The 15,628-nt window shown below is 42.9% G+C and overlaps 1 protein-coding gene across 2 annotated transcripts in view; it reads right to left on the bottom strand.

Annotated features, from left to right (window-relative positions):
• The window catches only part of MCC (MCC regulator of WNT signaling pathway), a 386,552-nt gene that overhangs the window by 159,911 nt on the left and 211,013 nt on the right, over positions 1 to 15,628 (bottom strand). The gene's annotated exons all lie outside the window — the stretch shown is intronic.

Below are 15,628 nucleotides of genomic sequence, written 5' to 3'. Positions count from 1 at the left end.
TCTGCTGACCTTCCCTGGGGGCCAGAGAATACTCCCCCAGCGTGTACTATTTACAGAAGAGTCCACATAAGCCGGATGGCTTGGTGTGATGATTTCACTTCCAAAGTTTGTGGCTTTAACAAAGCAACTCGGCATCCAATATTCAACCACTCAACCAGGCGCGGTGCAAGCCACTGGGGTGAGAAAAATACTCTGGATTTTACATAGATGCAGCGATAAAAAATCACTCCTGGGTTCTATGAAACACAACCACCAGAGCACAGTATCATTCCCGTATGCACAACCCCCATCACCAAATCAAAAGATTACAAATAAAGGCTGCATGTTAAATGACAGCTTAAGACGAGCTCAAAAATACCAGATGTATCGGGTTTGGTACTAGATGTCTTTGCCACAGAGCCAAGGCAAGGCAATGTGCTGTTTTATTCTCAGATTAATTTGGACTAAATGCAATGAGTTTTTGTGTGTTTTTTTGTTTTTTTTTTTTTAAGAATACTGAAACAATTACTAAGATTGGTTCTTAACCCAAACAGTCTAAATTGATTCTGAATGGAGGCCCATGAAACTTGAGAGAAGGGAAACCAACTCAGTGGATCAAACCCCTCCACTTTCCCATCTTTTCCAGCCATTTTTATTCCTGTTTCCGGTCTCTCTCTATAGCCTCTCTAAGCAGCAAAGATAAGTAAGAGGAATGAGTATAGAGCCTCCAAACTGCCAAGGAGACAGATAACGGGGTGTTCCCAGAGAAGCCGACATACGTGCCTGGAGAAACTGTCTTGAGGTTTTGCAAGAACAGTTTCATCAGCATTACATCCAAGAACAAGAACGCCAGGCCATATATAAAATCATCATGAAGGAGTTTTCCAGCACTAACTGTTAAGTTAGGAAGCCGTCCCACCAGACAAAGGCCCTTCGCACACACAGCTCTCTTAGAAAAACTCTGCTTATTAATCTTGAAAGGTTTTCCGTTCTAAACCTGTGATGATAGCTATTGAAAGTCAACCTCTTTTCCTTAGAAATACATTAAAATGAAAAAAAAAAAACAAAAAACCCAACATGCACCAGATAATTTACTTTTAGTATTAACATACTTGCAGATTACTGAAGTCTCTGTTCAAACCAGTTGGGCGGACCTGAGGTCGTCAAAGAAGGGAGACACCAGGGGAAAGAGAGCAGAGACAAGCTTCCAGATGGAAAAACATGAGAGGGAAGCACGGATGTCAAGGACCCAAGGGAAATTCAGTACATGGGATTCCTTCCCTAGTTGTCTGCTCTCTGTCCAGAATTCTAATTATTACCAGAGAGGAGGGTGACTCCAAGTACTTTCTGATCATAATACCTTTTGCAATTTGTCAGCTGTAAGACCTCAGATTCAAGGTGGATTAATTTGGAAAGTCAAATTGGATCCATTTTGAAGTCTTCATTTCACATACAACAATAAATAAATGCAAACAGGCAATAACAGAGAAAACAGAAAAATACTTAGAAAGAAAAGAGGAACTGCCTGTAACTTTCCCCTAAGCCCATGACAAGGATGCAGCAGGGACCTGGGGCTGGCTGATGGTTTTGCAGACACAGCGGCAGAGAATTCTATCCCTGTGGGTTGCTCCCTGCTCTTGGTGAAGGAGGCAGGCAGTCCAAATGCTGGTCTCTGTCTTTTCCTTCCCTGTCTCCTCACCCCTGACTAACGAGCATGTTCCCTAAGACTCCCTGAGACATGAGGTGTTTTATGCTGGCAAGATGAGGGCCCTTCCCTGAAGCTTTCAAAGGATGTGTTGAAATGACCATCTACCGATGCAGTGAACAGAGTTGGCCCTCAGAGGCAGGGAGGTGGGTTAGAGATCCAGCAGCCCCAGGCCCGTGGCAGGAGGTCAGCATCTGAGGCTAGATCTCAGCCATCATGACAGAATTATTACTGCCCTGCTGGCGTCCTCAACAGGACCGACCTGGTGCCTGCACGGTCAGGCAGGTGGACATGGCTTTGCACTGCTGAGAAGGTGGAGTAAATACGATGGTGAAAAGAAAATCTGAGCCCAGTGCTGCCGTGTCCCTTGTGCGCTTTCCTTCCCCTTTCAGCCTCATTTGTAAAAGGTGGAAAAAGTCATTCCCGCTCTGTGTACCTGCCAGTGTCAACATGATGCTTGAACAATGCTTTCGAAAACAAAAACTACAAAACCTAAGACGTTATCAGAGGACACGTTCTTACCAGCCTCAAAGCAGCTTTCTGTCCAAAGACTAAGTTTGGAAAGTATAAATACTTCTAAGGTTGAAAGAAAGTCTTAAAGAACATTTTTTCTATTGTACGATAGGAAAGTATCTTATTGGCTTTAAACAAGGGAAATCTAATAGTTTCAAATCCATGGATTAGAGTGAGATGGTAAAGAAACGATGGGGGTGGGATGAGGGGCAAACAGAACATTCTCCTGAATAAGACTACTGGAACCAGCACTCAAGGTGTGAAGGAGGAGCCTAAATTCATGCAGAGCACAAACCAGCTTTGGAATCCAGCTTCTACAAGGCGCCTGACGGCACAACCCAGGACGGCTCCCCTCTGTCGCTTCACCCTAGGAGTGTCTGTGCAGCCCTTGGCCAACATGTGAAAAGCCCAAAGCTGGCAGCCAACACTGTGCTGGCATCTGGAGTGAACAGGGACAACCAAGCACCTCAGTCCTGCAGGACCACCCTGAATACTCAAGTTTAGAATGAGAAGTCACTGGAGCTTGGTGTCATTCGGTCCAGATATCTCGTTTACACACAGGGAGACTGAGGCCTGGGAACAAGATGAAGGCACTTCCCCAAGAAAGGCAGCATCCAAGCCCTGCTGAGCACCCTGGTCCCCAGGCCCCTCACCCAGTGTACCTTCCACCAGCCTGGGATGTTTTTCTTCAGCTAACTGGAATCCCAGTTTTTCCCCCATCTGCTAGTGTATGTATACACACCATAAGACTTCAGATTTATCTTAGAGCATTTTCTCCTCCTGGCTTGATAAAATCTGCCTTTCCTTAGGCTAATTGTTTCCCCCAAATTTAAATATCTCAGGTGCTCTGAGGAACCCTAACCTTGAACCATCTTGAACATACAAAATAGGTCAATCAGGTAATTAGCTTATGAATCCTGAACATTTATACAGCTTCTTATGGTTTCCATAAGCTCTTTCTCATTTGATCCTCACAACAGCTCTGTGTTGTAAGCAGGGCAAGGGTTACTTCCCCAATTTATGTGGTGTTCTAGGGAGGTTAAGAGATTTATCTGGTGCCAGCACTAGAGGTGAGCCGAGGTCTTCCTTCTCCGTTGATTCAAATTAAGAGTCTATTATCTACCAGGCATGGTGGCCGACACCGAGGAGACAAAGATGTGTAAAACAGAGTTCAAGTTTTCAGGGAGCTGGCTCTAGTGGAGACACACACACACAGACACACACAGAGGCCCCCAGCTGCCCTTTACCCTGACAGACAAGACTAATTCCTTTCTATAGAGCTTCTTTACCTCACGCGGAAGGAAAACTACCGTCCTTCACGAACACCTGGCAGTTTTTTATAGCTGGCCTTTTGGATGGCTCTCACCTGTCTCAGGCTGTGGCCTTGTATTTAAAGAAAAAAACAAAAAACCAAATCCTCTGGGTAACAGTCTTTCCAACTTTAACTTGATTCTTTGAGATAGGACAAGATTTTCATTTTCATTTGAAACGTGAGGTGAAAAAACTGAAAGCAAGCAAGTCTCCCAACCCTAAGACACAAGTCCAATTGCTGTGATGTTAGAAGGTAACACTAACCTTTTAAGTTGACTAGAAATTGAGATGAAGTCACAGAAACCGCAGCTAACAAGAACACCGTGTAAAAAGCTTCTTGAAAGATTCAGCTGTTTCAAGAGATCTCTCTCACCTCAAGAATGATAGAAGTCCCCACTACATTACCCAAAGGCTATACCACCAAGAACATGGTCACAAAAATCCACACATAGATTTCTTGACACTCTCGCATATTACAGCTCACTGTAAAACTCAGAAGCCTGACGCTGAGTTCAGATCCCAGAGGCATTCTGTCACCGGTTAAGGGACGCGGTGCAAGTCATTACCCTGTGGGGTCTAATTTCCCATAGTGATCTAACTTCATCCGAGGACCGATCCTAAAATACTTCAAGAAGGGTACTGCTACGGACTGCCTCTTAAACTGCCTTCCCAAAATACAATCTCTTACAACCAGGGTTTTTATAGACGCTGCACATCTGACAGAGCAAGATTATATTCTGCATCTAGAGTCTAGGTATTCTGATAGGCTCTTACATTTCAAGATTGATGTTCAAAGCAATTCATTAATTCCCACAGACAAAACTCATATGGATTTTAGGAACTGCTTGACATGTTTACCTCAAGTCATAAAGAACAGACTTATTAAAATGCTTCAGAAGTAGAGAAAGTAAGGCTTCAAAAAATTATTTTCATTCCCCAAATGTTATTGCTCCCAATTGTCATCTATCAATGGCTCCCAATCAGTCATGCTCTGCCTGAGCAGCACAGTAAAACATCAGCCTGTGCCTAAGGCGGTCCCACGGGTTCTTCCAAACAGAGCCCATAAAGACTACAAAGGAAACAGAAGGATGACAGAACATACACACTTTATTTTAGACCTACCCTGATTTCCTTTAGGCTTTGGGCACATGACTACCTTTATGGCTGCAATAATTTTACTGTAAAGACCTGGTACCATAATTTCTTCTGGGAAAGTGTTATGTTAAGTTGTCAAGAAAAAAGCAAGTTATGTTTTTTTTTCCTCACTCAAGGACACCGCTGCACTCAGAACAGGAAAGTAGCTTCTTTCAAATATTAGATTGTAGCTCCTGGTGTCAGCTGATCACAGACACTACCTGTGGCCATTCCTACAAGGATTCATCCACTTCTTGGATCATCACATTTTGGTCAGGTTCCACATATATCTTACCTACTCTGGCCAAAAAAAAAAAAAAAAAAAAAAAAAAAAGGTGGTGGGGAGGAGTGGATAGTGTTTTTATTAAATTTGTAAATACATGCGTCTAGAGCAGTCTTTCGTTCTTGCTTATAAAAATGGAGTCCATGCTGATAGCCATCTGTCGGTGGTGATTAGATCTCTAAGATACAGTCTCCACCTGATTAAATGGACATATGGTTGAGTGTTGTGTCTTCTTTTTGTGTACCACCACAATTTGATCTACCCTATTACATTCATTCGGGTTTTGTAGCACATGTTTTGGCATTAACAGAGGGAAAAAATTGGGCCGGGAAGGTGGTGACAAGGCTGTGGCTGGCAAGAATGAAGCTTGACACCCTCAACAGAACAGTAGGACTTAATTTTTCAGATTGGCCAGGCATTAGAACACACCTAAATATGCCATCCCATAATTTGCCTATATCTTTTCTTCTTCCTTCCCAGTTTTCCCTCTTAAATATTTACTCATGAGTTTTGTGCTCTGCTAAACTAGAGGTGGGAGTCATTTAGAAAATGCATACAAGGTCTTTACCTTAAACCCTGTATTTTTAGTCTGGAATATAAGGAATATTAGACTACCATCCCACCTCCCTCACTCAATACACACATAAAATTCAATACTGAGAATGAGCCAGCCAGTGTATCTGATGAATTTATGTCCCCAGACTCAGTGTGGTTGGGATTCAGAAAGGCGCTGGGAATTAGGAAGTACAGTGTGATGAGGAATTTGAAGATGGAACTGGCTGAGGTGAAAGAGGATGTGGGGGGAACATGAACCTACGTACCCAGACACAAAGAAGAACCTGATGTAGGAAGGAGGAACAACCAAGGTTGACTGGTATCAGGAAAGCTCCTAAATGAGGAGATTAATTTTCAGTAAAGGACTAGTCATATGAACAATAATTTACTTTGAGACTCTAGCACAGACAACAGGACAGGGATGTGTTAGTTTTGATCTGCCCTCCAGGGGCCATGATCTGCCCTCAACAGGCACACACTCTGGAAGGGTCTGGCTAGTATCTGAGAGATGCTCATCAAAAGGCATCACTCAAGAGGCAGCTACTTCCAACTCCTCACCCTCCTCTTCCCAACGCTAAAGGCTTTGTAAATTCCTTCAGTGGAGGTTAACAAAGATTGCTTACTGGTGAAATTTGTGGTGTTTAAGATCTGTGGATTGGAGAGAAATGTGGAAAAGGCACCACACCAAAGGACGAGCAAGCTAAGAGAATCTGAGGAGCCCAACCTTACTGTGCAATGGTGCCCACAGCTCAATTCTGCAACAATCCTGTGTGTAGCCAGCCACCAGCTTGGAGGCTTCCTGTCACCTGATCCTGACTAGGTTAGTGAAATCCCACCCCTAGATATGTCACATTTGCTTCACAGTAATTTTTCATGTAAGGTACTTACTGTCAGAGCATCTGTAAGTTCAGAGGTCAGACTCTTGACTGTTTCCTGCCTATGTATGCAATGAAGTGCTTGCATACATAGCAGAGTTGGTAGGAGTCTGCTCTTGTATCTGGGGACATGACTGAAGGAGAAGATACACCTCTCATCTGCCTCAACTGTTGGTGGTTACCCGTATCCACCCCAAACCCCACTTCATTAAACATAATCAAAGTGGCTTGGAGGTCAGTTTTTAGCTCACTTGAATGGAGATGTTTTATTTGAAACAGACACATCATAAAAACTAACATTTTTGGAAGCATGAAAAATGAGAGCAGCGATGTGGACACATGCTTGAGAAACTCAAACTGCAAACCACATGAATTTTCATTAAAATCATAGCCTAGACATGGAAAAAAATGTCAAGTACCTACAATTTTTAGACTCATATAATACATGGTTTCTCTCTGAGAATGCCCCTAAAATGTTGTACGATTCCAAATGATTGTAGAAAGAGTACATATCTGCAGCTTAATAAAGTGCGTTTTACTAAGGTTTGGCATTTATTAACTGATGGGCATTTGATAACTAGGACCCCATGAGATCTTTCAATAACACATTGGTACATAAAATTATGTCAGTGTATAAATTATATATATAACCAATCTTTATCAGTTCATATACAGGCAATACATACCAATCCAATGCTTAAAGGGAAGAAAAAGCCAACCCCTCTTTCTCTGCCAAGCATCATGCGACCTATTTCCTTCTCACTGATCTTAAATCCCTAGGTATTTTGAACATGGCCATTTGTTGTTGAGAGCCACCATCAGACAGAGCTCAATGACTGACTCCACTCAAGGGAAGGCCATAGAGAAGGCTTCATATCATTCTCAGAAAGCGTTCGACTTCCATATGTAGCCTGATCTTTTAAAACCAAAAAATCCCACATTGCAGACAGTGTCACTGTATGTTAGCACTCAGTTGTTAACACACATCCAAGCAAGTGCAACAAAAATGCAAGCCTCTAAATATAACCACCTTTATTTTACAATGCCAACACTCAAACCCTCAACCCCCACCCTTTCAGGCAACACTTATCATTACCAGAGATTTCATTCTCTCTACTCCCAGCCCCTTACTCCAAACTTATGAGACACTGCTCCTCCTAGTATTCACGCACCAACACTTACTGTATGCGAAGCACAGTGCTGGGCACAGAACACAAAATGACAAAGTCAGTTCCTACGCAGGCAGCTCAGAGGGAGACATTCTTGCCCATTCCAGATTGCACAGCTTCTGAGGTGGCAGCCCCCCTCTAACTGCTGCTTTAAAAAAAGAACCCCTTGAGGGGAGGGTACAGCTCCGTAGTAGAGAACATGCCCGGCATGCACACGGTTCCAGGTTCAATCCCAGTACCTCCATTAAAGTAAATAAATAAACCTAATTACCTTCTCCCCCCCAAATTAAAATAATAAAAAAAAGAGCCCTTGTTCCACTCCTTTAATCCACCCTCCCTCCTACTAGTATTTCCCTTTCCCATCCAATTCTGAGTTCTTTACCTTTGATTTGCTTTAATCGTTTTAATCTTTAATTCCTCCCAAACACAGCTTGTTTATAGGGTTCCTTCTTCCTTCTTAAGTGTGCTTGTTTTTCTTGAATTTTAAAATTCTACTTGCTTTCCAGTTAAAATGCTCCTTGACCTGTATTTTAGACTAATCTAACCAAAACTGTTTCTACAAGATTATGACTGAAATTGCTTCTACCATGTGCTGGAGCATTGTTGCTCCGGTTTGTCTCTTTTCTAGGCTCTCTGTAACTTCCTGACAACCCCACACCTCCCTAACTCGTGGAACTGGGAACGAAACTGAAAATAATCAGAATCCTCAAGGAGTTAAGTTAGTGGGCTAATAAGATAAACCAAGCAGTATTAAAACAAGAAGCAGAACGTGAGCTCTGCCATCAGAGTTACACACTGCCACGGAGGCTTGGAAGGCAGAGAGAACAAAAGCTGGTTTGTAGAAGCCGTGTGCAACGTAAAGCCTTCTGGCCTCCCAATATTCAGGGGCTTTTCCGTAAGTGCTTGTAACCACCACGACCCTTCAGGCAGTTCACAGCAAGCAGCACCCTAATAAAAATACATAGTCACAAAAGGAGAACAATAACGGAGCCTGAAGACTGCGTGGAGCCTCACGCAGGACGGAGCCTCGCACCCAACAAGTCGCCCACGGACTTGACAGCCTTGAAAGCTGAGGTCCTTTTCAGGACAGAGGGTGGGGAACAAGAACAGCCTGACTCAAACGTGTGGTCGATTCCTAATTCCTGACACGTGCGCTCTTCCATACCCGCTCACAGAGCCAGCAACTTCCCCTTTGTTACCCTGTCACTCACAATTCTGTAAAAAGCGACCCTGTCCGGAAGAGGCCACACCAGCTAATCCTTAAGTCCTTTGGAGTGCTAAAGCACTTCCCTGCAGGGTGCATCATTTATTTTTTGCCCCACTTCCTAAGTCCACCTCACTTCTGAGGCACAAAACACAGCACAAGGGATCCAGGCAGCCAAGTCAGAATTGGTCAGACTGGCGTTTCTTTGCAGCACTATTGTCTCTCCTGTGTCCCTCCTCCCACCCCGTCTCCACGCTCCACACTTTGAATACAAGGCCACGCACAGTGGTGTGAATGCACAAAAGCGCAGAGCCACACACCAAGCAGCTCCTGCTTCAGTCCTGAAAAGCTCCCTGTGTTTCAGCCAAGGCCCAACGTGCCTCCTGCTCATCATTCCTTCCGGCCTGTTTCCAAAGCCCGCAAGGACAACGGAGCTGAGGACGGGAGGCAGCACCACATGCTCAGTCCTCTGCTCAGAGGTCCCCTCTTGTGGGTCACATCCTCACAACTCTGTTCCATCGATCCCATAACCTGGTTCCCCACGTATGTTCATGTAGCACTCCTACACTGGGTGATACTATAGACGAACACTTAGAATACAATGGGACATGCACTAGAACACAGGCAGGCATGAGACTCTACAGCACGCTGGGTCTGTTCCTCGACTGCTTCAGCTTCTTCAGCCAACCATCAGTGTTATCAGTTCCAGAGCCTCACTTTTGAATCCCTGGCTCCACCATTCACTCAGTTCAGGCCATCAGCATCTCCCTCCCAGATTACTTACTTCTCCTGACTGTTCTCACCACTTCTAATCTCATCTCCCTCCAAGCCACACTCCATAAGGCAGCCAGGTGTATCTTTCAAAGCTCAAACTCTATGTTGTCTCGCAGCCCCAACATAAACAAGTATCAGCCAAAGGATCCCCATTACTATCAGGACAAAGGCTATATGAAGCCACACTGAAAACCTTGTAGTACCCCCAAATCACTGTGCTCAACCCTGCCATGGGACTCTGCACACAAACCATTCCCCTCTGTTCAGAACACAATTCCCATTTCCCCCAAAGCCCTCACCCTTTACTTATCTAGCCGAACCCCGTCCTTTAAGTCTAGATGTCGATATCGTTTCCCCCAGAAGCCTCTGCTGAATGCCTTAGGCAAGTCTGGATGCCTCTCCTTTAAGTTCCTGCTGTAAAACTTACAACCTTGTGAGCGCTTACCTCTTTCCTCCACTAGACATCAAACCACTTGGGGGCCTAGAATGGAAACTTACATACAGTAGTCTTTTTATAGCTGTTGCGAATAATTAATCCTAAGAACAGGAACTATGACTTCATATCTTTGTCCTTCGCATAGTGCTTGACAGATGCCGGGGACTGCTTTTTGAATGGAAGGTCTAACTCTGCTTGGAGGCTTTGGTGGAAGCTTTCATACAGAAAGGGATCACCTGAGTTGTGGAGGGAAAAAATGATTCATTTCAGGTTTGGTATAGCTATGTTGTAACCATGCTGTCAATGGCTGTCACTCTGGGAGGATCCTCAAATTAAAACAGATGCCAAGCACATCCACCCCTCACCCTCATCCTTCCACATCAATCATGGCTGCCACAGACAGGTTCTATCTTCCCCAATATGGGAGGAAGGGCAGTTGACCTTTGAACAACACGGGTTTGAACTGTGCGGGTCCAATTATATATGAATTTTTTTCAGCAGTATTACAGTAGCACTGATCTGTGGTTGGTTGAATCCACAGATGGGGAACTGCGGATAGTGAGGGATACGGGCGGCCACAGAGGGCCCAGTGTAAGTTATTTGGGAAGTCTGACTGTACAGAGGGTGGGTGTCCTTAACCCTTGGCTGTTCAAGGGTCAACTGTGCTTCACTTTGGTACCACAGAAAAGATCACTAAGTTGACTTTTTATGACTAATTTTTATTTGTACAACTAAACTGTGGACAACTATTTGTCACTGTGATTCAAACAATACAACTGGTTTGCTATGCTATGACACATATTCAGGATTAAGAACAGTGTGAAATGAAGCATTCATACTCTTACATCAATGGGATATTATTAAAATCACCTAATGGCAGCAACAAATAAATGGATACCTTGAAGTTTAAGCCTTTCCAAAACTCTGGTGACAGTCAAGAAGCATTCTCTCTGTGCCCTGTGGACAATATATATCCTCTTTCAATGAGAGATCAAAATTATTTTCTTCAGCTTCAGCTACTTCAGTATCTTTGAACACTAAGTATCACCTCCTCAAAAAAAAAAAAAAAAAAAAAAAAAAAAAAAAAAAAAAAAAGAAAGAAAGAAAGAAAAAGAAAACTTAAACCAAACCAAAAATAATAATGTGCCTGCTGGGCCCACAAGAGGTGGCCATCATTATGACTCCATTTAAAAGTAAAAATAAGCTTTCAAACAACATGATCTTTTCTTTTTCCTCTATAATAAAACACAAGTAATTTACACACAATTCAACTAAAATGTGAATCAAATTCCTACCACATTCACCACTCCCTTCATTACCAGATTGCGGTTACTAGCTCAGGCCCAAATAGCGGCCATCATTTAGTCATTTGACAAATACTTACTAAGTGCCTAAAATATGCTAGGTAGGGGCTGGAATGACCACACTAATCCCTCAAAGTAGCTACCAGTTGCTTTGTTGATCACTCAAAACTTACTTTTCAGTCACATGTTGTTTGATAACAAGCCCCTCCCCTTGCCCCATCCCAGGGGTTGGAGGGGAAATGGCCTGTGAGCCAAATCTGGCTGCTGCCAGTTTCTGTAAATAAACTTTTACAGGCACACGGCCACGTCCCCTCATTTACCTAGTGACCATGACTGCTTTTGCTGCCACAACGGCAGGTCAGCCATATGGCCCACAAAGCTTATAATTTTTCTATTTGGCCCCTTATAGAAGCAGCTTGCCGAGCCGTGCTCTTTCTTGGCAACCTTTCTACAAGTTTCCTTCCTCCCTCCATGACTGCACCTTCACAGGCTTTTGTCTTCTCTTGCCCAGTGGAGGTGGATGCTGTGCTCCTCTGCCCGTCACCATCTCCCTCCGCCACATCTTCCCTCCCTCCCTCTGTCACAAACCTATGGCATAATTATCTGTAAGCTGGTTTGTCTTCCCGAACAGACTGGGCTCCTTAAGGACAGGCCCCCATGTCACAGCTGTAACTCAGCACAGCTCCAGGCACGTGGCAACCATTCAAAAAATATCAACTAGGCGGATGAGCCTTTACAAGGCATTTCAAAAATAAATATGTGGAAAGGCTCTGGAGAAAGTTCAGCCGTGAAAAACAATCATTCACATCATGAAGTTTCTACTCCTTTGTGTTACCAGCTTTGACCTTGTCTAGAGGCAGCATGGGTGACAAAGCAGAAACCTTGAATAGTGGATTTCTCCTCTGAGTAAGAGCTGACGGTCTGACCTTGCCATTTACTAGTATCTTAGTAAAGATGCCTACCCTTAGAGTCTCAGCTGCCTCACCTATAAAACGGAGGTAATAGGTGGTTGTGAAACCAAGACTATGTGCAAAATAGTTACCACCTTGCCAAGCAATTTAAGTGTTCAGTAAATATAAGTATTACTTTTATGGACAAGTTGCTCTGCTTTGAGGCTCTAAGTACACTGGCCATGAATGTGGCTGTGATGTCACCTCTGTGTTAGTTCATCACACTCGTCTTCACAGCAGGAGCCCAGGTTCAGGTGGCTGTTTCATAGCTCACATTGTAAAATCAAGCGGTTGGGTCTTATATTAATAATTATTCTTCAAAATAAAAGGTCAGACTCTAAGAGAGGAGCTTTTCCCTCTCTTCCTTAAAGCTTTGGTTAAAAAATATTAACGCTGAAACTCAACGGAAGCGTCAACAAACTGTTCTGTAAACTGCCTTTCCCTATGGACTTTCCTAGGACTTGCTGTTCCAGCTCTAACAGCTGCAAATATTTTTTTGTAGTTGGTTCTGCATTATAAGTTTTTTTATTAGCTGCAAATTTTTAAGAGTAGATATTTTGGTAATCAAAAAGACAATATTGTGTAAATGAACTTTTATGGTCTTATTGCAAAGGTACTTTTTCTAAGGCAATGAATATATGTGAAACTTTTTCTTTTTTTAAAGGTAGCAGTTATTATATGGGGATTAAAACAGAGATACTTAAATTCTGCACGTGTCAAGACGAAAAGAGGGAGTAATACCAGTAAAATCACCAAAAGGAAACACACAGATATCCCACCAGTATATCACAGTATTTGGAGAGGCTGGGAATTAAGAGGGGGAAAGTGGAGTTTTAAGCTGATTAGGGAAAAGCTCTGCCTTCCACCTATATCCCTTAATTGATGTTCTGGTTGCATCAAGTGACTGTGATGGATAGCCAAAGCCCTGTCATTTATCTTTTGGAATGAAACCAGAGAATTGAGGCAGGGCCCACTGAGCACTGCTCATTGAAGTGCTAGCCTATCTACTCCCAGGAGAGAGACACTGAGAGGTCAGAAAGGACGCATGCACTGTGTGTAAGTGCACATTAAGCCCAAGTACTCCTCTCCTCTTCCAACTCAGGGGGCTGAGGAAGCAGGGAGTGGATATGCGCAACAGTACCTTCAGTATTTCCTGCAGCTTGATCCGCCCCAGGTTGACCAGACTGCGCAAACAGTGTAGCTTAGAAAGGAGCCACAATTCCTAACTAGGCATCTGGCTCCTAAGAAGCGGCCAGCAGGAGGGCAGGGAGGAGGGTGACAGAGCCCTCCATCCAGCTTCCTTACTCACCAACCTGATAACTGGCTTATAAGCGCCTCAGCTACGATAAATAACATTGGAAATGTACGCTGGGTAGGTCGATGCATACCCTGGCTTTAATTAATTTTATCCTTTTGCATCTCTAGCATTTCCATCTTCCTAAGGTTAGCTGGTAGTTCACTGAGCTGAAAGATTGGGGGCTGGGTGGAACAGTGTTTCAGGAGCGGAGTGAATGTCAGACAAGGGCAAAGGGCAGAGTGTGATCTGCTGAGTGCCCCTGCTTCCTCCTCCTTACTGACATTACCATCCACTCAACCAGGAGGGGAGAAGGTAAGCAGGAATAATCAGTTAAGTGCATTAGGGTTCTTTCCCTTTCTTTCCTACAAGTCCCATATGGGCAACTAATGAGAAAATGCCTAGAGGCAGAAATGAACTTCGTAACAACCAAGTGTAGCTGCATTTTGACTGACACTAGTCAAAAAGTAATAAATAAATAAATAAATAAATAAATAAATAAATAAATAAATAAATAAATAAATAAATAAATAAATAAATAAATAAATAAATAAATAAATAAATCAATCAATCAACCAACCAACCAACCAACCAACCAACCAACCCTCAATTAAGTTAGAGCTTATTTTTTCACATCACAAATGAACTCACTATAGATTCCTTTTAGAAGATGAATGTCCTCTCAGGCATTTAAAATAATTAAACCTTTGATTTGCACACAATGTGTTTGGCAATATCTTTGGTGCAAGTCAAGACATATTCAGACACGAAAAAACCTGTTTAGCTACCTGAACAAATAAAACTTTTAAATTAATAACTATTCGTCAACAGAAGGGGCAACTTTATAGGAGCAACTTTGGAAATAATCTAGAACTGAGATTATCCTCAGAAATTCCCAGCATATTATGAATAATACATAATTTGTGGGCTTTTTTTTTTAATGGAGGTAGTGATAGAGTCTTAAAACATCACCGTGTAAGAGAAATGAATAAAAGGGCAGTTCTGAAGTCGTCCTCTGCCTTGTGAAAGTGTTTATAGGTTTCTGCCAACAATAAGGTATCTGCTGTCAAACCCAGAAGAAAACGCCTAAGGATGTAACCTGTTCATTGCTTTTGTCTTTGTCGTTGTTTTAAATGTTGGGATGTTGAAGATTTCATTTGTACAAAGAGTTCTGTTGCCAAATAAGTCTGGAAACTATTGTTTGGAAGGTGCCATGCAGTCTGCGCACAGGAAGGTTTGAGGAAACAGCCCTTGGCAACGAACTCACTCCTGAGGCCTTTCCTTGGGGGCCCTTAACTCCTGCTACAACTTCCAACAGTAAGTGACTGAGCAATAAGAACCAGTGATTAAAACGCCACCAATGGGTCAGCTGTTTTATTTATCCACAAATCTACCTTCAGATAGTTTTAACATGATTTTATTTTCAAAAAAGTTTATTTGAAGAAATGTGAGGTGAAAACATTAATATCTCATAGAATATATCATTTCTCACTGTATTAGTAATAGCATATTATTGATAGACATGTAGTCATTATTTTAAAATTTTAATAAAGAAGTCCTGGCTGGGGCACAGTATAATGAATCTCCTTATACCTATTTTCTCAGTTTTGTATATAGCAGGAATTTCCCACAACAAAGATTTATTTTACATCTCAGAAGGCCAGACAGATACTGTAAAAGGCTAAACTTCATGTCCTTTAACCACAGTCCAGAAGGTTTGGGCCTGCTGTGATGAAGAGATTGATTCCCTTCAACCAACCCAAACTGGCCTGCAGAATAGTTCTTCCTGTTCTTTTTCCTACTCCCCTTTCTGCCCTGTACCACGGTGTGCTGTGGACCCTTGACCAGCCAGGTACAAGTAACTGTGCTGCATCACAGGGACTGAAATAAAGCCAACCCACCTGTGAACAAAGGGTACGGACTGCCATATCAGTAAACAAAGGAGGTTGCAGCCACCCCCAGTGGTGCCTCCTGGGGGAACTCAGGATGGGAAGCACAGGGTACTGCCCTAGATGGCTAAGGTACGTATCAAAGGAATGATTTCAGTGAGTCCAGACTTTTGCCTTTTCCCACACATAGAAAAGCATTAAATTCCTTAATTTGAGATATCTGGTTTTCTTTAACAGTAATCTTTTGATGTTC

Source organism: Camelus bactrianus, chromosome 3 (genome assembly GCF_048773025.1).
Source record: "Camelus bactrianus isolate YW-2024 breed Bactrian camel chromosome 3, ASM4877302v1, whole genome shotgun sequence".
Classification (NCBI taxonomy): domain Eukaryota; kingdom Metazoa; phylum Chordata; class Mammalia; order Artiodactyla; family Camelidae; genus Camelus; species Camelus bactrianus.
Note: the sequence above shows the minus strand (reverse complement) of the source record. Positions and strands in the feature narration are given on the sequence as shown.